The 27,995-nt window shown below is 42.8% G+C and overlaps 1 pseudogene across 1 annotated transcript in view; it reads left to right on the plus strand.

The window, feature by feature from the left end:
- The window catches only part of LOC146798600 (solute carrier family 22 member 6-A-like), a 540,325-nt pseudogene extending 512,706 nt beyond the window's left edge, over positions 1–27,619 (plus strand). Inside the window, exon 9 of the transcript XR_014969190.1 lies at positions 27,412–27,619. The product of XR_014969190.1 is annotated as a solute carrier family 22 member 6-A-like (transcript). The remainder of the gene's footprint in view (positions 1–27,411) is intronic.
- The last annotated feature ends 376 nt before the right edge of the window (positions 27,620–27,995 follow it).

The following is a 27,995-nucleotide window of genomic DNA, read 5'->3' on the forward strand; positions in this document are numbered from 1 at the left end:
TGCTGTGAGAGAGACACTGTAAACGCGCTTGCAGCGCGCGACGTGCTGGCAGGGTCACCACCAGATGAGATCAGGCCGAATTGCCGTGGCGGGTGCGGTGCTGATAGCGGCCAGAGGGGGCAGCAGAGAGCACGCAAGCACTCACTATGTCTTCAGGCGCTTTTTGGGGCACCGGCGTGTGCGTTTTGACTGGTACGTCCTCCAGTCGTCGCGGGCGACCTCTGTTGGGGCAGCGGGGCCGCTGCGAGGCACCGACAGCAGACAGGGCGTCAGGCTCCGGTCGCGCGACACGCGGTGTTCCAGCGGGAGGGGCTGAATGATCACCGGTGTAGGCAGCGTTAGCACCCAGGCTGCACGGCAGTTAGGAGGTACACCACCACGTCGCCAGTGTAAAGTTGTGCGTGTTTGGGGCAATACAACAAAGGACCACGCAGTACACAGTTGTAGTAACAGTGGGTAGCTAGGAACTAATTCCCGCCCAGAGCCCTGGGCATTTTATTAACTTGCTCACGTGGTCTCGACCTCCGTCGAGCCCACTTTAATAATCGTTATTCTGGGGGTGTTCGCTAACTGACTTTCCCCCTATCGTGGCGAGAGGCGTGGGCTGTCCCATCGCCTCTCGCGATATTACAGGCAGTGACAAACCACGTGACCATCCGGATCACTCACATCTTTGTGAGTTGGACAAAGTGAGGGGCATATTATCAAGCCAGGCGATAAAATTATCGCCGCTTTAGCGGCAGAAAACTGCCGCTAAAATGGCGATAATGGGCTTGATAATATGCTCTATGGAATTCCAATTGAAGCCCATGTTAAATGTGAAGGACGTCTGACATGGGCTTCAATTGGAACTCCATAGAGCATATTATCAAGCCCTTTATCACCGTTTTAGCGGCAGTTTTTCTGCTAGTCAGCGTGACTGGCGGGGGCTCGCTGTACACCTGCCCCGAACACAGCTGTAGTAATGATGTGCTTTTCTTAACTTTCCCACAAGATACTCTTCAAAACAAATTTATGGAAAGGCTGTGCCTGTCAGCGCTACTGGCAAGTGCTCACTTCTCTCTGATTTTCCCACAAACTGGAAGCGAGAGCTTTCTGCCACAACAGCTGTAGAGCAAGGGGAGCGTGCACCTTGGCAGAGTTAATTGCGTTTTCACTCAACTGTTACCACAAGATCTGCGCTCTTAAGGATATCTAAGCTGAGTAAAGAAGTGAGACTGCTCTCACAGAATTTCCAGAGGGAGAGTTTACCCAATTACTTGGTGGCCAGATGACGAGTTTTAAAACGGTACCCTTGTAGACAAATTTTAATATGTTGGCAAGCTTGAAGATACCAAATCAGTCAATTCAGGAGAGGAATCTCATGTAGAAGAGTACTCACGGTACCTCCGGTAATCACAATACAGCATCAGAACTGCTTAGTGTGTTGAGGTCAGGTTCTACTGTTCTTGGAGTTTCCTGTGCCTGTCCTCAGTCTCCAGTGTAAAATAGATGTTCCAGCTCACAGTAGAAACACAGGAAACTATAAAAAAAAAACACACAAGATGATGGACGGAATGTTGCACAATGGCAAAACATTCACCCCCAGTCACAGATCTGGGTTTAATCCATCGTTATTTTGCTCACCACGCCACCCCAGTTCAGACATGGCCATATGCAAATCAGTCTTGACCCTGTGCCTCATGGGAACAGTCCAGCCCGAACTGCCAAGCCATGTCTTCCCTGGACCGGAATCAAGCATCCTAGGACCGGTTTCTGGCTATCAGCCGTCATCAGCCAGGATAGCTTGACTCCAGCGGCGTAGTGAGCACGGGACCCACGTCTGGGCATACCCTTCCATCATAGGGTGAACAGCAAAACACACAAGATGATGGACGGAATGTTGCACAATGGCAAAACATTCACCCCTAGTCACAGATCTGGGTTTAATCCATCGTTATTTTGCTCACCACGCCACCCCAGTTCAGACATGGCCATATGCAAATCAGTATTGACCCTGTGCCTCATGGGAACAGTCCAGCCCGAACTGCCAAGCCATGTCTTCCCTGGACCGGAATCAAGCATCCTAGGACTGGGGGTGAGTGTTGTGCCATTGTGCAACATTCCGTCCATCATCTTGTGTGTTTTGCTGTTCACCCTATGTGGGAAGGGTATGCCCAGACGTGGGTCCCGTGCTCACTACGCCACTGGAGTCAAGCTATCCTGGCTGATGACGGCTGATAGCCAGAAACCGGTCCTAGGATGCTTGATTCCGGTCCAGGGAAGACATGGCTTGGCAGTTCGGGCTGGACTGTTCCCATGAGGCACAGGGTCAAGACTGATTTGCATATGGCCATGTCTGAACTGGGGTGGTATGGTGAGCAAAATAACGATGGATTAAACCCAGATCTGTGACTGGGGGTGAGTGTTGTGCCATTGTGCAACATTCCGTCCATCATCTTGTGTGTTTTGCTGTTCACCCTATGTGGGAAGGGTATGCCCAGACGTAGGTCCCGTGCTCACTACGCCACTGGAGTCAAGCTATCCTGGCTGATGACGGCTGATAGCCAGAAACCGGTCCTAGGATGCTTGATTCCGGTCCAGGGAAGACATGGCTTGGCAGTTCGGGCTGGACTGTTCCCATGAGGCACAGGGTCAAGACTGATTTGCATATGGCCATGTCTGAACTGGGGTGGTGTGGTGAGCAAAATAACGATGGATTAAACCCAGATCTGTGACTGGGGGTGAGTGTTGTGCCATTGTGCAACATTCCGTCCATCATCTTGTGTGTTTTGCTGTTCACACAGGAAACTATGCCATTCAGAACAAAAGATGTTTTTTGTCAAGTAACAGCAAGAGGACCCCAGGCACAGCTGTCGTCCATGGAGTCTCTCACAAACTCCATACAGGGAGCTTCACCTAGAACCTTAAACACTGTGACATTCTAGGGTATGTCACAGGGGCATTAACCAACTTCAACCAGGAGGGGTGGGTGAGGTTAAATGTGGCAGTCTTCCCCTAAAGCAGCAGATACCACAGTACTCCTCCTCCTATACACTAAAAGCTGGGACTTAGAAACTTTTTCAAGACCTTTTGCATGGAGAATCAACAGAAAACCAGGACCAACTGCCAAGTCAATCCAACAAAGGCACATTGCTGCTGGTTCAAAGATTCAGGTTGCTCCCGCTCTGAGCTTTTACACAGCAGCAATTCCATTTCACTGAAATGTTGTGGACAGTCTATCTGGCCACGTGGAACCCTGTTCAACAACAGCTTGCACTCTTGCCCCACTGGAGGAATCCAAGCTCCTAGAAAGTCACTAAGTCCAAAGGGTGAAGGCCCCAAAAGTATCCAGCCAGTAAGGGACCTTCCCTTTGTGTGAAAATTGAGTTTCTCCTGCTGTGAGCTTCCCTGCCCAGAGTTAATGGCTTCACTGTAGCTTTGTCCAGCTTCCTGAAGCTCAATTTGGCCACAGCCACTGCTGCCTTTTCCCTCTGAGGTTTCAGTAGTTGGCCCATGCTTCGATACAGTCAGTCTTAACTTTTCCCTTTGACTCAGTCTAGTGTGACCAATTGCCTCCAGGTGGCACTTTTTTGACACTAACATTTAATTCAAAGTTCAAAAATTCATATCTCTGCTCCCCTTGTATGGTTTTTGTAATTTTTCTGTTTATTTGTCCATTAAAATATTCTTTATTTTTATACATTTGACTGGGATTTTTTATTGTGTTGTGTTTTCAGCTTTTCAACTATTTGGTACTGGTAAATGCTTTACACATTTCTCCTAAGTTAAGCCTGTCTGTACTGTGCTACAGCTACCAAGGGATGGGCTCAGGTACAAATTATTGAGACCTAACTGAACCTAGGATGGAATGGTGTCATTATTAATGGAAGAGCAGTATCATCCACTTGAACTAATAGTCCACTTTCTCACACTCTTTTATTGTACATCTTGAAACCACTACAGTAAACTTCTTAAAGGTGAAGGGAATTTCAAGCAGAAGGGATATTCTATGGTGACACACTGATCCATCAGGTACCCACCATCATCCACCATCACCAACTGGGAAACCTTCATTGCTAGCATAGTGTAACTTGATACACCTCTGCGGTTATCAGTAATGTCTATTACTAGAATCAGCTCCACTGTCTAATCTTGATATCATAGAGCTACCTCAAAGCAGGGCACACAACTGCTTCTTAAGCTGTCAAAAACAAAATTGAGCATTGTTTGTTCTTCTCTGTTCCTATACCTGGCACAAAAGCACAAACACACACACATATACAAGCACAACTCTGCTTAAATACACAACATGAGCAAATCGATTGTAGGGATACACAAGTTGGTGGGAAGGGTCTGATGGCGGGTATATTTAGTAAGATTGATATACTTTTGGAGTAGGATTTTAACAGTCATTATAAAATGAATGTTATCGTCTTGTAAATTCATCTCCCTGCTTGTAGCAAAAATGAATGTTATCTACTTGTAAATTCATCTCTCTGTTAGCACCAATCACTGAGGCAGTTTACTAAGAGCATGATTAATGAGGGAGAGCCAGAGAGGAGGACAGATCCTTAGAACACATTATATTTTTCCACTGAGATATGATAGAAGGTAAACTAACTTTTGTGCTAAAGATGGGCTAACAGAGAATTTGTGGGGAGGAGCATAGAGGGAAAAGAATATGCTATTTTGGACTGAGCAATCAGCTTGATTTACATAGTATATTTGTTCTAAGAGCAAAAGATCAAGCATAGGGAATCAGCGGGAGTGTGGAGCTGTCATGAGTGATTGTACACGGACAAAGAGGAGCAGAGAAAGGGTCAGCAGAGTTGACAGAATGTTTACCATTTTAGGATAGACCATGTGCTTGGAAGCAGGACCAAGCAAGCAGGTTGTTTGTCAAAGTTGCCATTAAAGAACCATGTGCATGATAGGCTAATTTAGTTTGCCCATGAGGGTCATTTAAGGCAAATATTGACAAAGAGAAGACTAAGGTAGAAAGTTTGCTGGTCATTCGTGGATAAGGACGTTTCAGCAAGGACTGAAAAGTGTGCGAATTGCATGGAGAGTGTGAAAAGATTGAGTTGACTTATTGGACCTGTGGACCACTTGTGTGAGAATGACAGATTGTGGTAGTAATAAATCATTACTACTCTGAGTGGGTTGAGGTAAATGGAGCAAGAGTTGAGAGATTAGTAGTAAAACCCCCATAGAGGCCTTGTATGAGAATTCCCTGGGAAAGGGCATCCCTCTGTATTTAGTGACGGAGAAAGTTATTCAATGAACTACCCAGGCAATGCTATGTTTCTTGAGTGACAATGTAATAAAGCAATTCAGGATATTTTTATAATCCATAATCAAACCAACAAGTAATGGACAAGTTTAAAGGATGAATTACTTGGCTAAATAGGCTATTGGGAGGGCTTAATGTACAAGATGTAAGATGGGGAAAATAGTATGAAATATTTCGTGGACACTAAAAGGAATATTGTCTCAGGAATGCCTCTCTTTCAGCTGATGAGAGGTATGGAAGCATAAACAAAACTAGTAAAGGCATGGCTAATGAACACATTTTGAAAAGAAGAAGTTGTATTAACACAATTCATTCAAACTTGCAAGGTGCCAGGGTGGTATTTCAAAGTTTTCCAAGACATGGTAAGTGAAAGAGATTAGAACGAATTCTCCACCAATGAGGGATGGCCATGATAAAATCGAAACCATAAAGCTTTCTATAAGAAAGCGGAAAATCAGGTACAGCAATCAACTGGCAGAGGAAGAAGTAGTATATGTGGAATGTACTTATAAGTTAGATGATGATGTAGACAGATCAGAGCAGTCTATGAGTGTAGTGAAAATATGCTGATGAATGACAATGATGAAGGCATGGAAGTGGCAACAAGAGAAGACAGAACAGGAGAAAGAGGTGAGGGGTTGAGAAGCACATTGCAGGAATGCAGTTCACACAGTCAGATGTGTTTCAGGTCCCGGGTTTATACGTTTTAGTAAACTTCTTTCATTACTATTGGCGCTTTAGTGATAGGGTAGAGTCAGTGTCTTGTGCTTAATAGTGTAGTTCTTCTTGTTTCAGGAATGTTGTGTTTTTGTGTGTCTGTGTGTTAGTGTATTACAAAAGGGGATGATAATGTGGTAGCTTGTGGGAGTTTTGTGTATGTGACTGTTGCATTACCATGACCATGTGAAACCTTCTCATTGCAATGCTTTCATAGTGGCGCAAATGAATTTTCTTCTTAGTCAGTGACTGATTTCAAGTACGTTCTGTTTTCTATGTGTGGTGTTCATGCAATATTCTACTCTGGTAAAGCTGGAAACCAGCCCAAAGATGTAGTTTTGGATAAACTAGTTCTTCTTTCCTCTTGTTTGTGTACATGAACTTTAAACAGTAACACTAGGCTTTAGGCAAAAGAGTTTCATAAAATCATCTGCCAAAGTTAAACATCCTGATGATATTACATAGGTTAATTGCTGTTAATTGATATTAAGTCCAGACTTCTTGGCAGCACCCTCTCTACCACTGGAAGACTCAGAACCAAGGGCCGTATGATTTTGCGATTCTCAAATTGCGATTTTTAGGGAATCGCAATTAGAGAATCGCAAAACGCAATGTAGGAAGGATTTGCAAAATATTTTACGAATCCTACATATTCCTTATTTGCGAATCGCAAATTGAGATTCGCAAATAAGGAATACCTTCCCATTCATTCCTATGGGCTAGGAGGCCCATAGAAATGAATGGGAAGACATTCTCAATTTACGATTCCCAATTAGAGAATCGCAAATTGGGAATGCAATTTCAAGGTTGCAAGGGTCTCAATAAGACACCCTGTTGCACCCCTGAAATAAGCATGTGTGCACATGTGGCGCACATACATGCACTAAGGGCATGTATGTGCGCCACATGGCACTTTGAAAAATGCAAAAAAGTGCATTTTTCAAAGAAATCGCAAATTACCACCAACCTGAAGTTGGTGGTAATTTGCGATTCCTTAAGCCAAAATCGCACAACTTGGGTGCTTCCTACATTGCATTTAAGGAATCGCAATTTGGGATTCCTTAAATGCATTTGCAAAATAGGGAATTGCAAATTTTGCGATTCCTTATTTTGCGAGTGGGTTTTTGTCTGCCACATAGCACACTGCCCAAATTGCGATCGTAAATGCTGAAATTTGCGATTTCAATTTGGCTTCCTACATATGGCCCCAAATTTCACTGTCAAGCCACAACCAGCGGATCAATGACACAATATTGTGGTAAACATTGTGGTTGACAAAAATATTGTGTCAAAAACATTGTTGGCCACAAAATTGTGTTCCTATATTTATAATGGTAAGTACAAAAATATCGGGAAAACAAAATTAATGGACAGTAATATTGTCTACAAACTTACAAAAATATTGACACAAATTAACGTAGTAAAGGTTAAATATTAAATAAAAATAATATGTAAATTACATAAATTTCACTAATATGTTAAACTGTACATAAATATATATTTATATAAACACACACACAAATATAGTGTAACATTATTAATAAAAACGTTTATTTTACATTGTGTTGATTTTGAATTTACTACTATAAAAAGCATATATATATATATATATATATATATATATATATATATATATATATATTACCTACTGGCGGTCGCCAGTAGGTAGTTATAGTTAGGACCCTCTTACCATAGGAAAACCGCAACATTCTATTTTGAATAACTTTGGCGCTGGTTGACGAATCCTCGCGAAATTTTCAAAATAGGTGGGGCGCTGCGCTCCGCTCCTACCCTGAAAGTCTCGGGGGGATTCGTCAAGCGGGGGCTGAGATAAAAGGGGGTCCCAAAACGCGTTTTTCCCATGCATTTTTCCATAGGACCTTTACACACAGCTACAGCCCGAACGGCTGAACAGAGTTCCTTGAAATTTGGCAGAGAGGTAGTCTACAGGTCAAGGAAGTGCCTTTTGTAGGTTTGGTGTAAATCTGTTCAGTAGATTCTGAGAAAATAGCCTTTAAATCAATATATATATCTGAGCCAGCTTACGGTGCGCTTACCGTACGCTTACCGTACGCGTACGGTGACGTGCGCAAGCGCGATTCTGATTGGCTGTGAAATTAATAAAGAATACATTTCACAATGATGCGAATAAATTGTCCCCCATGTGCGCACGGTGCGCGAAGCGCATCGTGCGTACATGGCCCATCCCGCATAACGTGGGCACGCGGTGCGCGCAGCGCACCGTGTGACCACCGTGCGTGCACGGCACTAACTGCGTAAAGTGGGGCGCGCACAGTGAGCCGGCCATTTCACTCGTACAAAACCATAGAAATTCCTCCGTTATGGTTAGTTCTGCTAACTATAACTCGTGCGCCCGCAATGCACTGCTGATGATGTCACATATTGCATCATTCATGACATGGTCAGTGACATCACTGATGACATCTCAAATGACATCACTGATGACATCACTGATGACATCATCCAGTGAATGTTGTTTAGTTTGATATTTAAATATGTATTATATATATACCAATCTGTATTGAAGATTTAGTGGCTATATAACTGTCTGGATGGAGGATTTAGTAGCTGTCTGACTGTCTGTTTAAGTGAGTAATTAAAAGTGTCTCACTTAATACATGGATTAGTAACTAAAATATGTGAATGTGTGCATCACTGTCTCTGTTGTTGTATAACATGCTGCATCAGTTGGTCACTAACTACATGAGTGTGTATATTAGTTATTGATTAGTTTGGTGAGTATTTGTATGGGACACTGAGTTTGTGTGTGGTTGGATGGGGTGTGTGTAACCCTATGCATAGATGTGTGAATGATTGATTGACTAGGTGTATAGGTTTAAGAGTACATGTGGAAACAGTTGTTTGGGTGACTGAGTGTATTTATTTGTGTGTTGGTGAGAGAATATATGTTTTAGTTGTACATCTTCAACAAAGTAAAAAAAGGCATTGTATGTGATAGTTGGTGTATATAAATAAGTATGTGTAAGAGTCAGTGATTGTGAGAGTAACTATGTGAATGAGTGTATAATTGTAATGGTGATTTTTTAACATATTAGCTATGAGTTACTATGTGTTTGAATAAATGAGGTGTTGTTGGATAATTGTGTAAGTGAGTAAATGTAAGTGTGATTAATTTTTTTCATGAGTGAGTAGGATGACTGCATAACCGACTAAGATGACTGCTGATGTGTCAATGTCTATATATGAGTATACGTGCATTTGATAGTGCTCTATTAATTAGTGACTGCATGTATAAATGATTCTGTTGTTGAATGGGTAGTTGTGTGTGTAGACTTAGGAATCAGTGAGTGGCTATATAGTAATTGGTATTGGTGTGTCAATGGTTTCAAATATGGTACTCTGTATTTTACAGTGAGTGATGAAAGGTTATACTAGTGTATGATGAGGTGTATCAGATTGTCACGTGAATGATGTCATCAGTGATGTCATTTGAGATGTCATCAGTGATGTCATCAGTGATTTCACTGGCCATGTCATGAATGATGCAATATGTGAATTCATCAGCAGTGCATTGCGGGCGCGCGAGTTATAGTTAGCAGAACTAACTATAACGGAGGAATTTCTATGGTTTTGTACGAATGAAATGGCCAGCTAACAATAACACCCCTGAAACCTATGTTTTTTTCTGTGAATTTCTAAGGTTTTTTAAATGCTAATTTCTAACTATAACGTCTCTGAAACCTATGTTTTTTTCAGTGAATTTCAAAGCTTTTTTAAATGCTAATTTCTAACTATAACGTCTCTGAAACCTATGGTTTTTTTCAGTGAATTTCAAAGGTTATTTAAATGCAAATTTTTAAGTGTGATAGTAGTTATACCTATTTTTTGTACTGATTTTCTACAGTTTTTTTACTGTTAATTTATAAATATTTTATTCATTAAATAACATTATATAGTTTTCTGAAAATTGCACAATTTTGTTTTTAAAATTCAATCTGAAATATTGATTAATTTCTTTTTGTCATTTTTTATTTTAATATATTTATACAACTTTCTTTAAAAAACAAAAAATCCAAATTTTTTTCGGAGTCGCACACTCAAAGCGTACACATCACGGTGGGTGCGCGGATTCTAGCCGCTATTTTAGAAAAGTCGTGAAGGATCCGCGTACGGTGTGCGACGGCTGCGTGTTTTTCAGTTACATCATATACATTTAATATTACGTGATGTGCGCGATTGGTATGCGACCAGTCCGCGACTCCTGCTCCTGCGTATTTGCAACACATGCGCATTACGGTACGAGATGCTTGCGCGGTGGCGGGTCCCACGTGACATCACATACGTGCTGGGGCGCGCTGGGTGCGCGACTACTGCAAAAAAAAATTATGTTTCAAAATGATATGTATGTGTCTTTGATATACATATTAGGGCAAGAGATTATCTAAGATAGTCATAAAAATAACATATTTGTCAGAGAAACCAGGTCAATAGAGCTGCATTAGAGCGAGAGAACCAGGTCAGCAGAGCTGCTTTAGAGGGAGAGAACCAGGTCAGCAGAGCTGCTTTAGAGACAAGGGACCACGTCAGCAGAGCTGCTCTAGAGCTAGAGAACCAGGTCAGCAGAACTGCTTTAGAGCCATAGAACCCGGTCAGCAGAGCTGCTTTAGAGCCAGAGAACCCGTTCAGCAGAGCTGTTGTAGAGCCGGAGAACCAGGTCAGCAGAGCTGCTCTAGAGCCTAAGAACTAGGTCAGCAGAGCTGCTCTAGAGCCAGAGAACCAAGTCAGCAGAGCTGCTTTAGAGCCAGAGAAACCAGGTCAGCAGAGCTGCTTTAGAGCCAGAGAACCAGGTCAGCAGAGCTGCTCTAGAGCCTAAGAACCAGGTCAGCAGAGCTGCTCTAGAGCCAGAGAACCAGGCCAGCAGAGCTGCTGTAGAGCCAGAGAACCAGATCAGCAGAGCTCCTCTGTAGCCTAAGAACTAGGTCAGCAGAGCTGCTCTAGAGCCAGAGAACCAGGTCAGCAGACCTGCTGTAGAGCCAGGGAAACCAGGTCAGCAGAGCTGCTTTAGAAGGAGAGAACCAGGGGAGCAGAGCTGCTTTAGAGCCAGAGAACCAGGTCAGCAGAGCTGCTCTAGCTGACACTGACTGACTGACACTGACTGACTGACACTGACAGATTGACACTGACTGACACTGATTGACTGACACTGACACTGACTGACACTGACTGACACTGATTGACTGACACTGACTGACTGACATTGACTGACTGACTGACACTGACTGACACTGATTGACTGACACTGACTGACTGACTGACACTGACTGACTGACACTGACACTGACTGACTGACACTGACTGACACTGACTGACTGATACTGTCTGACACTGACTACTCTCTACTACTCTACTAGTCACTCTCTACTACTCTCTCTCTACTACTCACTCTCTACTACTCTCTCTACTACTCTCTACTACTCACTTTCTACTACTCTACTACTCTCTACTACTCACTCTCTACTACTCTCTACTACTCACTCTCTACTACTCACTCTCTATTACTCTCTACTACTCCCTCTACTACTCTCTACTACTCTCTACTACTAAATCTCTACTACTCACTCTACTACTCACTCTCTACTACTCTCTACTACTCACTCTCTACTGCTCTTTCTACTACTCTCTACTACTCACTCTCTACTACTCTCTACTACTCACTCTACTACTCACACTCTATTACTCTCTACTACTCTCTCTCTGCTATTTACTCTCTACTACTCACTCTCTACTACTCACTCTCTACTTCTCACTCTCTACTACTCTACTACTCACTCTCTACTACTCTCTACTACTCACTCTACTACTCACTCTACAACTCTCTACTACTCACTCTCTACTACTCACTCTCTACTACTCTCTACTACTCACTCTCAATTACTCACTCTCTACTGCTCACTCTACTACTCTCTACTACTCACTCTCTACTACTCTACTACTCACTCTCTACTACTCACTCTACTACTCTCTACTACTCACTCTCTGCTACTCTCTCTACTACTCTCTACTACTCACTCTCTACTCTCTATTACTCCTCCTCTACTCTCTACCTATCTACCTCTCTCTACCTCTCTCTCTATTACTCTCTACCTCTACCTCTCTAACTCTACCTCTCTAATACTCACTCTCTACTACTCTACTACTCACTCTACTACTCTCTACTACTCACTCTCAATTACTTACTCTACTACTCACTCTACTACTCTCTACTACTCACTCTCTACTACTCTCTACTACTCACTCTCTACTACTCACTATACTACTCTCTACTACTCACTCTCTGACACTCTCTCTACTACTCTCTACTACTCACTCGCTACTCTCTACTCTCTATTACTCATCCTCTACTCTCTACCTCTCTACCTCTCTCTACCTCTCTCTCTATTACTCTCTACCTCTCTACCTCTCTACCTCTACCTCTCTAACTCTACCTCTCTACCTCTACACCTCTACCTCTACCTCTACACCTCTACCTCTCTACCTCTCTCTACCTCTCTCTACACGCATACATATGCACATATATATATGCATATATATGCATATGCCTTTATATATATGTATGTGTATATATATATATATACATACATATATAAACATATATATAATCTGCATATCTATCTAAATACAAATATAAATGCATACATATACATATATGTATACATATGCATGTTATGTACATGAAAGTTTGAAAAACACTAATAAAAGGAAAGCTAAAAAGCCACCTAATTAAAAAAGAATTGCTTTAACTTAATCGAGGGTGAGACCTATTGCATTTTCAATGCTTGTTTACTTTGGTTCCATCAAGAAGACATTCAGATGTGTCACACATTTGCCATAAATTCTGAATGTTAGCACTCTAGTTGCTCATTAGATCACTGTAGTAAAGCTACTGCTCACCAGGGAAGTCTGCTGCTGGTATTCAAAGTGCATGTTTCAGTCTGCATGTCAGAATGTTTTAATGAAATAGAAGAGGATTTGAGAAGTCAAAATGTGCCCTAATTTTTCTTTCTGCAGCACTAATCATAATTTCTATGGCAAAATGAACCCCCTCATTTTGTTCCTCTGCAAATTAAATGTTTTAACTGTTACCACTTTATTCCAATCAAGATGGCTTCAGGTGTGCCATACGTTTGTAATAAGTAAGACTGTTAGCGCTCTAGTTGTTCTTTAGAACACTCTGGAATATTCTGTCATTGGGCTATACTTGGGCTACATCTGGGTGATATTTGTGCTACATTTGGGCTCTTTTGTCTCTGGTGGCCATCTTGGGAGACTTATTTGTTATGAAGTTTCCTAATTTCCTCATTTACTACAGTCCCCTCAGTAGGAATACTTTCAGTTTTTTACTTTGATTCCATCAAAAAGGCATTCAGATGTGTCACACATTTGCCATAAATTCAGAATGTTAGCACTCTAGTTGCTCATTAGATCACTGTAGTAAAGCTACTGCTCACCAGGGAAGTCTGCTGCTGGTATTGAAACACTGCATGTCAGAATTGTTTTAATGAAATAGAAGAGGATTTGAGAAGTCACTCAAAATGTACCCTAATTTTTAGGTCTCGCCTGGCGTAAGACTGCGCAGACATGCGCAGTCTCGCTGGCGAGATTTAATGATTTAGAGGAGATTTCTCTAGTGGCCTTTAAGCCCCGCCCCTCTTTTCCATTGGCTGGCGTCACCATTTATGCTAAACGGTGGCCAGCCATTGGAAAAGAGCGTCTAGTGAAAAAACCTTTCTCTTTTAGAGCCGTCCCAGTTGGACTGGCTCGGTTCCTTTACGTTTGTGGTAAAAGCTTTTCTTATTTTTATGGGGCCATGTGTTTCAAACATATGGCCCCATAAAGACAAGAAAGCTTTCGTAAAGGATGAAAGTGAAAGCCTGCGCGGGAGGGAGGGCGGGTCATCGGAGGGACAGATCACTTGTTTAGAGGCAGGTGCTGAACGCGGAGCATCGGTTTTGCAGAAAATTATTTCCTAAACGTTCCCATTTGGCTACTTTACTGTAAGAAAAACTCTTCTATTTGCTGTTCTGCCAAGGTCACCGATCACCTGACCAAACCCATTAACAGCTGGAAAGCACACACTGCTGGCTGCTGCCAGCTCGTATGTGTTGACTCTACCTCCACGAGGGAAGGAAGCGCGGCGACCGGGATGGACTGCGCAGCTCTCCGGCGGCGTCCATGTCATGCAGGTAGGGGAGCGGGGCACATGCATGGGGGCCGCCATTTTCACACTGATACCGTTTTTCCGGGGTTTTTTGTAACGAGGTGTTAATCCCAATTGCTGCAATGCAGAAGAAAACGACACATCGGGTGCAGAACTGTGTTGTGCTGGAGTTAATGAGGTTTTGCAGAAGTGCAGTCACCCAGCGACAAATCGCGTTTTGCTGCACTTGCAAGCCACTGATATCTAGAACTATATTTAAAAGATGATTTATGAGCGCAAAATTCAAAATACTGTGGAATCCCTGGTGGTGTGATTAACTTAGGACGTTTCGAGTTGTTACCTATCATTTTCGTGGGAGCTTTTTCTGGGAACGTCATAAACCGTATGCATTGATAATTTGCGACCGCGGTGTAGAAGATGGGGGTTTTATTGGGGTGACAAGCTTTAAACGGCACAGAAGGTAAAAAGCTGAGACAATTTATGTGCAACACGCTTCCTGAATGCTGCAAAATCTTCTGTCTGTGCTGCCGTTATGGGCATTTCAGCTTTTTTTCAGACGTCTACTGCTCACATTTGGGGTACGATGTGTCTGTATTTCGTATGAGAGTGATGGATAGTGTGTGTGTACACTGGGGATATAAGGGGGTGGGGGTGAATGGGGGCTGCCTCGGATTAAACATGGAGGGAGCAAATCGCTTTTCCACGTAGACAAATTAACGGGTAGACGGCGAGTTCAAAGGCTTGAGCCAGAGTTAATTTAGAAGGACAGGAGTCTGTCCAGGTGAAGGAGCCCTGTCAATCTGTGGGAAACCCCTGTGCGGAGGGGGAGGGGACGTGGGGTTGCTTGGTGGGGAGGAGGGGAGTCTGATTCTGTCTCTCGAGCACTTATCAGATTGTAATTTATAGAAGCGTGCATTTTTTAATTAAATCAAACAGGAAAGGGACATCGCGTTAACACTATTCAATTTGATAGACTTCTCACCACTCCGGTTTCTTAAAGGGTGACGCTGTTCTGATGGACATGCATGTGCATGACACGTATACCCCCAACTAAGCATGGCTTACTCCGTTAAAATATGTCGAAAAGCGGGCCATAATTACAATGGCATATGAAACAGAAGCCTTCCCTGATACTGGAGAGAAACAACAAAATTCACACATAAAATACAAAGGGGTGGGGGTCGAGAGAGCGGGAGAGGAGAGAGAGAGAGAACGAGAGACATGGTAAAGATCAAAACCAGGGAAGAGAGAGAGTCCATGCAGAGAGACAGTATATAAGAGAGGGAGGGAGGGAGCGAGAGACTGAGAAAGAGCGGGCACGAAGGTAGTGGAAAGAAAAGAGGGAACATTAGAAAGACAAGCATTGAAAATGCAAAAGGCCTCGCCTTTTATTGAGTTAAAGCCATTTGCTTTGCTATATAATGCCATTAGCAAAGCAAATGGCTTTAACTTAATAAAAGGCGAGGCCTATTGCATTTTCAATGCTTGTTCTTTCTGCAGCCCTTATCATACTTTCTATGGCAAAATGAACCCCCTCTTTTTGTTCCTTTTTAAATTGAATGTTTTAAGAGTTGCCACTTTATTCCAATCAAGATGGCTTCAGGTGTGCCATACGTTTGTCATAAGTAGGACTGTTAGCGCTCTAGTTGTTCTGTAGAACACTCTGGGAAGCTGCAGAAGAACACAAATGAATCAACTGACAGTCTCTGCCCTTGTTGGATGTACATGTTTTACTGAGAATGTCAGACTTCATTCTCACATGACGGAGAAAGATAATGTGAATTTACAGAAAATATGCTCTCAGTTTAGCTTATAGATCACCTACCAAACCTCTGTGGGAAAAGCATGAGAAAATAGTTTTCTCTCAAACATGATTCATGATATCCTAGCAGAAGCCTTTTTCACATTGTAAAATCACCTTAGAACACACCAGAATTCATAAAATGAGTATGGTACCATCAACAAATAATTTATAATGTAACTAAAGTCTTAAAACCTTCTATTAACTGCAATGCTTTTTAATGAGGTGCTATAATGTATATTGGTCCCAAGATGGCTGCCAACACTTCTTGAATGAAGTGCTGACAGCCAATCAGATCTCACGATGAGATGTGTGGTTAGGCTCCGCCCAGATATATATGTGATTTTGATTTTGATTTTCTCAGGAACTACTGAACGAATTTACCCCATTTAAGCAAAAGGCACGACTCTGAACCAAGGTCTACCTTTCTGCCAAATTTGGTGTAATTCCGTTCAGCAGTTCGGGCTTTAGCTGCAACTAAAGGTCCCTATGGAAAATTGTATGGGGAAAACACGTTTTGGGACCCCCTTTTTTCTCGGACCCCGCTTGATGAATCACCCCGAGACTTTCAGGATAAGAGCGGACCGGAGCGGGCCACGAGTTTTGAAACTTTCGCGAAGATTCGTCAACCGGCACCAAAGTTATTCCAAATAGAATGTTGCAGATTAGTAGGTCCTAACTATAACTACCTACTGGCGACCGCCAGTAGGTAATATATATATATATATGTCTTTCAACATATTCGCCCAGATACGAGACCGCACTCCACCTCAGGTAGGTACAACCTTTTATTTGAAAGGCATTCGGCTTCCCATCCCGTTGTTAGCTCCCTTGGCCTGATGCATTTCAAAGCTTTTTTGCTTCTCTTCAGAGGCTCATGTCGACAACCATTGCAACTATTGCTGCCACATCTTCACCTGCGCGCTTTTTCACATTTATTGGCTTCCGGTGCGCCTCCATAGTAGGAATTAGTTGAACAATGCACGCTGGGACATGTAGTCATTATTGTCAATTTTTTTACCCTCCAGTGGGTTGATTGTAGGCACGCATTTTGGGACATCTTTTTACAGCCCTCCAGTGGGCTCCAGGACAGGATTCCGAATGCCTGAATAATTCGCCTGCTGTGCCACAGAGATGAAATCTTTCACTTTTCCGGACCCTGGTTTAATTTTGGGCGGTGCGTCGTCTCCACAGCCTGGAACCGCCGTGATTTTATGTCTTTCAACAGATTCGCCCAGATACGAGACCGCACTCCACCTCAGGTAGGTACAACCTTTTATTTGAATGGCATTCAACTTCCCATCCCGTTGTTAGCTCCCTTGGCCTGATGCGTTTCAAAGCTTTTTTGCTTCTATTCAGAGGCCCGTGTCGACAACCATTGCAACTATTGCTGCCACACCTCCCCTGCGCGCTTTTTCAAATTTATTGGCTTCCGGTGCGCCTTCATGGTAGGAATTAATTGAACAATGCACGCTGGGACATGTAGTCACTATTGTCAATTTTTTTACCCTCCTGCGGGTTGGCTGTAGGCACGCATTTTGGGACATCTTTTTACAGCCCTCCAGTGGGCTCCAGGACAGGATTCCGAATGCCTGAATAATTCGCCTGTTGTGCCACAGAGATGAAATCTTTCACTTTTCCGGACCCTGGTTTAATTTTGGGCGGTGCGTCGTCTCCACGGCTGGAACCGCCGTGATTTTATGTCTTTCAACAGAATCGCCCAGATACGAGACCGCACTCCTCTTCAGGTAGGTACAACCTTTTATTTGAAAGGCATTTGGCTTCCCATCCCGTTGTTAGCTCCCTTGGCCTGACTCGTTTCAAAGCTTTTTTGCTTCTCTTCAGAGGCCCGTGTCAACAACCATTGAAATTATTGCTGCCACATCTTCCCCTGCGCGCTTTTTCAGATTTATTGGCTTCCGGTGCGCCTCCATAGTAAGAATTGGTAGAACAATCCACGCTGGGACATGTTGTCATTATTGTCCATTTTTTTACCCTCCAGTGGGTTGGTTGTAGGCACGCATTTTTGGACATCTTTTTACATCCCTCCAATGGGCTCCAGGACAGGATTCTGAATGCCTGAATAATTTGCCTGTTGTGCCACAGAGATAAAATCTTTCACTCTTCCGGACCCTGGTTTAATTTTGGGCGGTGCGTCGTCCCCACGGCCTGGAACCGCCATGATTTTATATATTCACTGAAAAAAACACAGGTTTCAGGCATGTTATAGTTAGATATTGGCATTTAAAAAACCTTAGAAATTCACTTAAAAAACCATAGGTTTTTGGGACGTTATAGTTAGTTGGACATTTCTCTTGTACAAAACCATAGAAATTGCCCCATTATAGTTAGTTCAGCTAACTATAACTCGCGCACCCGTAATGCACTTCTGATGACGTCACATATCACATTATTCATGATATGGTCAGTGACATCACTGATGACATCACTGATGTCAAACAGCTCCACCCACAAGAGGCCCACCCCCATTCCCATGCAAAAACCCAAAATTGTCCGAAAAATGCACCTCTTGCAAACATCTCTCCAACCACCCAAAAATGGATCAGTTATATTATTAAGTCCTTGTGGGCGTCAAGCTCCTGCCTCATTCTTGTCATTTCTTGGGGTGGGTAGGTTCTGCTGGTTGTGCCTGATGTGAGCCACCTCACACACAATGTGGCAGAAGATTTGATGAATGGATGACTGGGAAGGGGGGATCCTTGTAGTCTAGGTGGCAGTTGTCCTTTTAGTTCTCGGCATCAGGTGGCGGCAGTGGTGTTGGAGGGTTATAAGTGGGCCTGGCTAGTGGCCTAAAGAAGTAAAGGCCCTGGCCTCCTCCTCCTCCGCCATGACCACCAGCCCATGGTACTCCTCAGCTATAGCCTTCAACTTCTGCACCACAGCCATGTGGCAATCTCCCGCCGTATACAATGGTGGCACACTAGCAGAAGATTGCTGGTTCCAAAGAGCCATTGGAATTTTTCATGTGATCACTACTCACAGGGCCAAGTTTTTCCTGCACATGCATAAAAAAAATGCAATAGCATTGACTGAAAGAATTGAAACCATACACCAACATATTCAGAAAGTGATTTTAGTTTAAACGTTTTCATAGGGAAAAATTTAACAGATACTTTATGTGTGTTAGTAAATGAATTAGCTGCTATTTATGAGTGCGGTGTATATGCTGTGCAATTACTTGATTTGCTATTCTGCAGCATATTTTTGGGGCAGCATGTTATTATCTTGGGGAGAGGTTGTAGCCTTACGGCTAGAGCGGTCAACCTTGAAGCTTGGGAACTGGATTCGAGTCTCGGCAACGACGCTCAACATCCTGTGATTCTGGGCAAATCACTTAATCTCCCCATGCCTAACAAAAATGAATGTGTTCATCTGTAATGAAACTGGTGCTCATGTAAAGTGCTCTGAAACCCTATGTCTCGGGTCTAGTTTGCGCAATATAAAACTACGATTTTTTTTTTTTTAAAATAACTTATTATCACAAATTCCAATTACCCTGTTCTTCTGCTACTCCCGCTTCAGTTCTACTGTGAGTCCAAACTCACAGGCTGATAGAATCTGGCAGATGGGATACTCCGCCACACACGTGGCAAGCATCCCATCCACTGTGTAGACAAATTAGACAAAAAGGTAGTAGTGTACCCAAATTGGGAATGGACCGCACATCAATTGGATATCCAAAAAGCAGAGTAGAGACGAGTACATATATAAATACAAGATGTCAAGGGGTGCTAAAGCCAAAAGCACTTACTACCTGAAAGTGCTGTAGGCAAAGTGAAACACAGATGCCGAAAAATTGTCCAAGAGATTTGGCTTAGGCAGCACTCCCGTGTGTCACAGGCTAGGTCATTTGTCCTCCATAGACATGACAGACCAGTAGCAATATTATAGCTGATTTAAAAAATGCAGAAAATGTCCAAAGTTGCTATATGGCTTGCAGGATATTCACAACAATTTTAATGATGATGAAAAGATGATCCAACTCGGTTCCAGTGTAATTGATGATATTTAATGTTCTTCAATGCATGTAGTATACAAAAGAATAGCCAACACGTGTTTCGTCCGTACACAGTAAGTACAACGACTTTTTCAAGGCAATTTCCAGACTGTGTAAGCGATGCGTATATTCATCAATCTAAGACTGTGGAAATATAGTAACGTGTAAGTATAGATAGTCCGTAACGCAAATTGTATAGCTTGATACTAAAGGCTAAGTAGCAGGGTACATCCGTATATATGCACAACAAGGTAATCAAGAATCTCCAAAGAATGAAAAGAGAGCTCAATTGACGTTCGGCATTCATGGGGCGGTCACAGTATAAATAGCAAAATCGAGACTCCGAGGAAATATCCAGAATACGGATGCCGGCGCCTGATAACGCTGACCGTTTTCTGGATATTTCCTCGGAGTCTCGATTTTGCTATTTATACTGTGACCGCCCCATGAATGCCGAACGTCAATTGAGCTCTCTTTTCATTCTTTGGGGATTCTTGATTACCTTGTTGTGCATATATACGGATGTATCCTGCACGGGAGTGCTGCCTAAGCCAAATCTCTTGGACAATCCCATCCACTGTATTACAGTTGACAGTGCATAGAACATTCATTCTAGCAAAGCAAACAGGATATTTTATTTGACGCATTTGTCACAACGTATCCCATTGGTCAAACTTTAAATCAGGCCCACAGTCCCAGATTACACCCTCCACCACAAATTATTTTCAACAAATACCTTCACTGCAGTGGGTAAAGTTACTCTACGCAAAGGTAAATTATAGGTGATTGGTTAGGTAGAGAATTTGCTATGGAACGCTTAGGAGTCACTGATCATTTACTTCACTTTTGCTTAGTCACATTGGTGAGTGGAACAAAAAAATTGGAACTGTGAATCCGTGATGGGGTCTTCCACAAACTCTTTACCTTCATCCTCCTATTTTCTGATCCCGTTTTTGTTGGCTTTACAGACTCAGCACACTTTACCATTGCTAACTAGTGCTAACTGCAATATTTGGAAACATTCTTATGTTATAAATATCATAAGACAGAAATATCAGAAAAAAAATTTGAGATACAAAAATATCATGATACAGAAATAACACTGTCAAGAATATTGTTCTTTCTGGTCAGCAACAATTGTGATATGTCTAATCCGAGACACTGGCAACTTGTTATGAATAGTCTCATATATGAAGTAATGTTCATACAGGAATCAGAATTAGACATAAATTGGTTGGTACTTAGCAACGATAGAAATGTTTGCATCACTTCGAAGTTAAAAATCAAGGGCACTGCAAGTACCAGAATTCCCACTAAGGGTTAAAAAGGGAAATGCAATGAACACAATTGTTAACAGCTTGCCACCGAGTTTAAGGCTGTATTGGCAGAAACGTGTTGGTGGAACAGAGATGCCAATTAAATGCATTTTGAACTTGGAGTTCACAAGAGTGCAGCGTAAATTTCTCCTTTTGTGTAACTTATGTGTGGGAACATTGGTCATGTTCCAGTGCTGGCACCAGCAGTTTGAGCGCACTGCTTTGCTATATATATCTAGAGTAATGTACTCCAGGTGAACCTGCCCTAATTTTGAGTTGAATCTTTATTAAGGGTGTAGGGATCTTAGAAATTTAGCAATGATTTCACTCACATATGTCCCATTTGGAGCATAATGCACCAATATACATTTATTCCCTTAATAAAGATTCAAACTCAAAATTAGGGGAGGGTCACCGGGAGTACATTACTCTAGATTGGCTGCTATAGAAATATTTGAAGTACAGGACGATATAGTCATACTGCATAGAGCATACGGTATGCGGTGATATCACAAATTGTTGTAAAAATATTTATCCTCGATATGTATCAGGGGTAGTAACCTTGCAGCAGTAAATCATATACCAGGATTTATTTATCCTGTAGCAACATAACCTTGGTAGCCCCAGTAATAGAAAGCCACCCTATTCCTGCATATCAATGTAATTGTTTATGCCAAGAGAAAGTATAGAAACCATGTATAGAATTTGGTTAGTGAATTGATGTTTTACATTGTAGATAAAGCAATGTTTTGAATCAACATTATTGATGGCAGCGAAAATGACAAATATGTATGTTGATAATCGCCATTATGAAACCTTTGCCTATATTTTTCTAATTCTTTGATTTATCACAGTTACGAGAACTGTAAAATGTATCAAACTACATGCTTTGATGTGGGCATTTTAACTTGGCTTTGGCAATATTTAGTCAAAGTTAGTCAAAGTTGTATAAGGTATTAAGAGGGAACGGAAGTATGTTTTCACTTTCTGTGAACTGGAATCTATATTTCTAAGGGAATTTGTACACACAAATTACTCTCTAAAGGCTAACGCCGAAACGCGTTGTCTTGGTGCACAATAAACTATTGTGCAGTCTCCTGGTGTGCCGCTCCTGTTGTTTTCTTGGCAATCTTCAAAGGAATGCACTGGAAACCTTGTAAAATATACGGAAACAATATTGTTATATGTTTTTAACAACATTAGTGTAAAACACTATTTTTAAAAATATTTTTGTACTTACCATTGTAAGGATAGGGACACAATATTTGTGTAAACAATATTTTTGACATGATATTTGTGTAACACGATATTGCAGATTCTGATATTGTGTCAGTGATCCCTAAAGTGCTTGTGCTCTCTCCTTTACACATGGTAAAATTGACCTACACCTAATTGACACATTGAATCTACTTGTAAGTACCTAGTAAAGTGATACTACATGTACCCAGGGCCTGAAAATCAAATTCTACTAGTGGGCCTGCAGCACCTATTGTGTCACCCCCTTAATTAACCCTTTAAACAGTGTCTCGGGCCTCCCATTGCAGCCTGTGTGAGCAGTTTTTAACTGCCATTTCAACCTGCTAAAATAAACCTTCTTCCAGGCACGAACACTCCTATTTAATGCATGTAGGTCACCCTAAGGCAGGGGTCTTCAAACTGTGGGGCGCGACCCCCAGGGGGGCCGTGGAGTGATGCAAAGGGGGTCGCGCCTTCCCAGTCACAGTTCTGCCCAGGCCCAAGGGCTTCAGCCCCCCCCACACTTCCCCCGTCCTGTGTCTCAGCTCGGGCTGCTGCAGTGAAACTTGAGCTGCTGGGGGCTCAGCTGGGCAGTGTCTGGATTCCTATCTCCCCCGTGTTTTTTCACAGGTCTTTAAAGACCATTTAACATGCCTTTGTAAACTGCTTACAGAGGCTTAGGTTTTTTTGCTGGTTCCAGTACCCCCTGGGTCCCCACTGTGCCTATTCCTTACATTTGGATTTTACATTCACTGCCGTAGTGTGAGAATGCATTTCATGGAAAGGAATACAAAGTTGGCTTCCTGGGGGCGCCGTGAGTGAAAGTTTATTGTGCTTTTGAAGCACCTGCTGCAGCGTTTCTTTCCCGGCAATTACCAGGCCTCACATAAATGTCAAGATATCTTGTGTGATTAATTATCTTCCTGGAGAGAGATCAGAATGTTGTATAGTTGAGGTTTTGACTTAGGTGATGTTAGTGCAGAGGGTTAATATGCCTGCTGCAAAGAACGTGTACCAAGTAGATTACAGAGTGCGTATGATGTGAAGAGATCAGCAGGTTACTGCTTTCAAAAGAGACATCCTTTTGTTACTTGCAATTTATAACTTAAAGTCCTAATAGAGAATAGTGAGCTAGTAACTTTCATCCTAGAACAGCATGCACACTACAAAGAATACATTATCAGACCATTGATTAATGTTGCAAAAAGGGTTAATTTGGCTAGAAATCAATTCTTATTATTAAAGGAAACTCCCAACTATGCTGTTTCTTTTTCGACTCTGAGTTTGTGCTTCTCCACACCAAGCACTCTTGAACTATACTGCCTACCAGTATGGATGACATGTGACTCCTATACTTTTAGTCCTTTGGCTTATGTAACATTTCCTATACACTGATTTACACACTTATGATTGATTGTCTCTGTGTAATGTGTGTGTAATGCAAAGTGCTCGGACACCCTACACTGGTATGAGTGGCACTATATAACTAATTCAATGCATCTGAGAGTGTGGGGTTATGGAGACTTGGTCACTGTTAAAGGGTGCTAGTGAGAGAATCCGTGGTGGGGGTGGTCATTGTGGGGGGCACCAACAAACATTGTCGCACAGGGCACCACCAGCACTAAAGCCGGCCCTGGGAAGTATGCACAGATAAGCGCTGAAAATACCGCTTTAGGTGACTGCTTTTTTTTGTACCGACTGGGCCACCAAAATAATCTGCTGGCAACCCTAACCATAGGACTGGAAGTTTGTTGCAGGATCAGCACATTATTTATTTCCTTCACCCTCGATCCCCGATTAATGCCGCAATAGTTTAACTTGGATATTAAAGTCTACGCCCCCGTCAATAACATGCAGAGTTACTTCATGGGTCTGGGAATGCACCCTGCATTCAGACAACTCATTCCTCATTCTCGTCCTTCATTGTCACGCTCACCTTGCACTCACAGTGATCACAATGCACTCACACTGATCACCATGCACTTGCACCATTCACCCGCTCACCCTGCACTCACAGTGATCACAATGCACTCACACTGATCACCATGCACTTGAACCATTCACCCGCTCACCTTGCACTCACAGTGATCACAATGCACTCACACTGATCACCATGCACTTGCACCATTCACCCGCTCACCTTGCACTCACAGTGATCACTCTGCTCTCAAAATGCACTTGTCCTGCTCACACTATACCTCAACCTGCAGTCACACGAGTACACTACTCATCCTGCACTCATGTGACACTTCACTCACCTGTCCCCCTCACTACTCAATATGCAACTCACTCAAGCAAGCCCATCAGTAATCATACATTCATTCATCCCATTCTGAACTTGCATCCGCACCCAAAATGAGAGAGGACAGCAAGGGAGTGAGAGAATTTGATTGAAGAGGTCAGGGATGAGGAGAAATGTGAATTGCCGAAGAGAAGTGTGGACACGCAAGAAGTGAGTGTGATCCAAAGGTGAGGGCTTCTGTTAGAACAAAGGGGAGATGTGAAAGAGGAATGGGGGGACTGGAGAGGTGTAAGATACAAATAGACAAAAATTTGAATGAAGAGACGAGGTGAATGAGAAGTGCTGAGGGGCACGGGAGGTGACTGGGCCAGAGAGGCCATGAGATAAATGTGAGAGACTGTTAGAGATGAGGGCAGTGAAAGGACAGAATGGCAAGAGGTGATTAAAGGTGAAGTGAGAGGTTGCATGGGGAGAGTTCAGAAGTTGTAAAAAGGGGTGAAAGAAAATGACCTGCAAAGTGAGAGAGGGATCCGGGGTTAGGAGAGGAGAGAGGGATGGAAGGGAGGGGGTGAGAGGAAAGCGGCATGGGTAAAAGGCTTAAATCTACACAAAACCGCCAGGGTTTTAAGGGACCCCTGCTTCTTCCGGTCAGGGCCAGGTGAGCTTCTAATGTGGCAGCACGTATTGCTGCAGAGTGGAAGGCCCTTCACAAAGGTTGACTTGAAATCTTTCTGATGATAATTGCTCTATTTTGGTTATAAATGGGTACTGATTGGGTGAAATCTTTCCTCAGCGTTACTGTGTGTAACAAATATCAAAATAATGAAGCAATGCTATCCCAAAATACGCGGCATCACATAACCTTATTTACATTTTCATCCCACGCAATTTAGTCAACAGGTTTAGACATTTTTGTCAAGAGGGGGTCCTTACGCCTCAAAATGTTGACAGGGGGGTCTCGGCATCCAAAAGTTTGAAGACCTCTGCCCTAAGGTATGCTCTACACTGCCCAGAGAGTAGGGTGCATTGTAGTTAAAAAGTTGGGAATGTACTTTTAAGTTTTAAGTTTTACATGTCCTAGTAGTCAAAAGCTCCTAAATTCGTTTTTCACTACTGTAAGGCCTACCTCTCCTATAGGATAACATTGAGTTATGTTATTACATTTAATAAATTATAACTTTCAACTGGGAGTAGGAAGACAGGTCAAGTTTGGTGCCTATGGAATTGCAGTTAAAAGCCCTTTTTAAATGGAATTTTAAGTTACAATTCTGAAAAACCATTTATATTTATGTTCATATTTTATTGTCCTAACCATTTGGTGCCTGAGGCCTGTTCCTGGGTCACATGACTACGTGTAAGGAGGGAGAAAACTGCCTAGAATACCAGTGGTACTAAACCTGAGAATACTGTGAGCAGCTATGCCAGCGCCCCCAAATTTCACTTGTTTTTCTCTACTGAAGAAGGACAACAATCCTGAAACACATGTTTAGAGGTACATAGCACTGGCTGCCCCAACAATGGTGAATACTAAAAAATTTCAACTCAAGTGAGTGTTATCATGCATAGCATTTACCACAATATATCTGGGCTAATTGTGTGCTGGTATGCCAGGCAATGTGCTCCCTCCTCCTTTCAGGGTGTGTCAAAGGCACCCATGCACTATGGCACATGGGTGCCTGTGTTGGCGCTAGGCAGCACTAAGTGCCCCAGCCCAAAGAGTGAGCAGGAATCCAACATACCTTGATAAATATATTGCATTACTGCCCTTTCCCTCTGACCCAGTGTGGCACAGCAAGCTATCTCTCTGCCCTGTGCTGTGTGATAAATGTGGGCCCGATTCACTCAGCACTCAGCAAAGTGAACAGATAAACAGTGGTGTATTACATGCTAACTCCTTTTGAAACAAAGACAGTGGATGCAAGCACTTTCTGATGCAAAAAGTGCATTTATTTCGGTGAGCGTCTCACATAACATTAAAAAACCTCTTGACCAGTGCTTAATTTGTGCCAGTGGTTTCCGGTGCCCGGCACCAGCCCTTAATTGTTAACACCGGCACTTTTGACAGTCTGCTGTTTGAGTAAATTAGAGATGAGCAAAACAACAATTGTTTATTGATTCAATATACTTTGAAAATGATTAATAACTGTCTCCCAGGCCATTCTTATAGCTTTGGGAGCCTGGAATAGACTGAATTATTTCACTTGTAGAAGTGTGATGGTTAGTAGTTGTGTTGGTACTATTATTGGCAGCGCTGGCAGCCGCAATGGATATTGAAATCTGCAGAGGCCTCCTGACGAGGGTCCCAGCACTTATTTTTTTGAAAATTGAGCACTGACTACAAGATCTGTAGTGAACAGCCATATATGAAACAGTGCGATTGGGCGAGAGTGGAATGATGCACAGAGGTAGTTGAAAAGAGACGAGATCAAAATTCCCCACCAGACACCCTCCTTTACTCCAATTAATATTTCAAAGCTCAAGACATTGAAGATGTGCATTGCTTTTCCTGTCCTGGTTTCTCTGATTCTGGAAAAGTGTTTTAGAGTAAAAGTTGAATCCTTATGTTGGGACCATGGTTCAATGTTTTTGACCTTCTGTCATTGCAGGCAAACGGGAATGGGGCTCTGCAACACAATGGCCCGCATAGGTGGAATTGTGGCACCACTGGTACAGCTGACTGGAGAGTATATCAGCTTTCTGCCACTGGTAATCTACGCCTGCGCTCCCATAATCTCCGGCATAGCTGCTTGCTTTCTGCCAGAAACTCTAAACGTCGCCCTACCGGACTCTATAGAAGAAGTGGAGAACAGGTGAGTTCTAAATCTGCAATGGAAACTGTATCTGTGATAGGGAATGTGCAGTGCTTTAAATGGGCTGGTACTGTCCGGTATGGAGTACCAGCCCTTTTTTTTTTGAGTGGGAGAGTACCGCACTTCTCAAGAGAGACGTAATACTTTTATTTGGAGAGTACTGGCACTTTTCAGAAACTCTGGTACAGAGTACCTGCACTTCTATTTTTCCATTTCAAGCACTGGGAATGTGTCTTGGAATCAGTCAAAAGAATGGGTAGTGTTGTAGCCTTGGTCAGGGCCGGACCGGCCGTAGCGGACATCGGGCGTTTCCCCGGTGGGCAGCTAGGGTGGAGGCCAGTTTTGGGCCCCTGGGGGGCAGTTTTTTTTACCGGAGGTCG

The sequence above is a fragment of the Triturus cristatus genome, chromosome 9 (assembly GCF_964204655.1).
Source record: "Triturus cristatus chromosome 9, aTriCri1.1, whole genome shotgun sequence".
NCBI classification, from domain to species: Eukaryota; Metazoa; Chordata; class Amphibia; order Caudata; family Salamandridae; genus Triturus; species Triturus cristatus.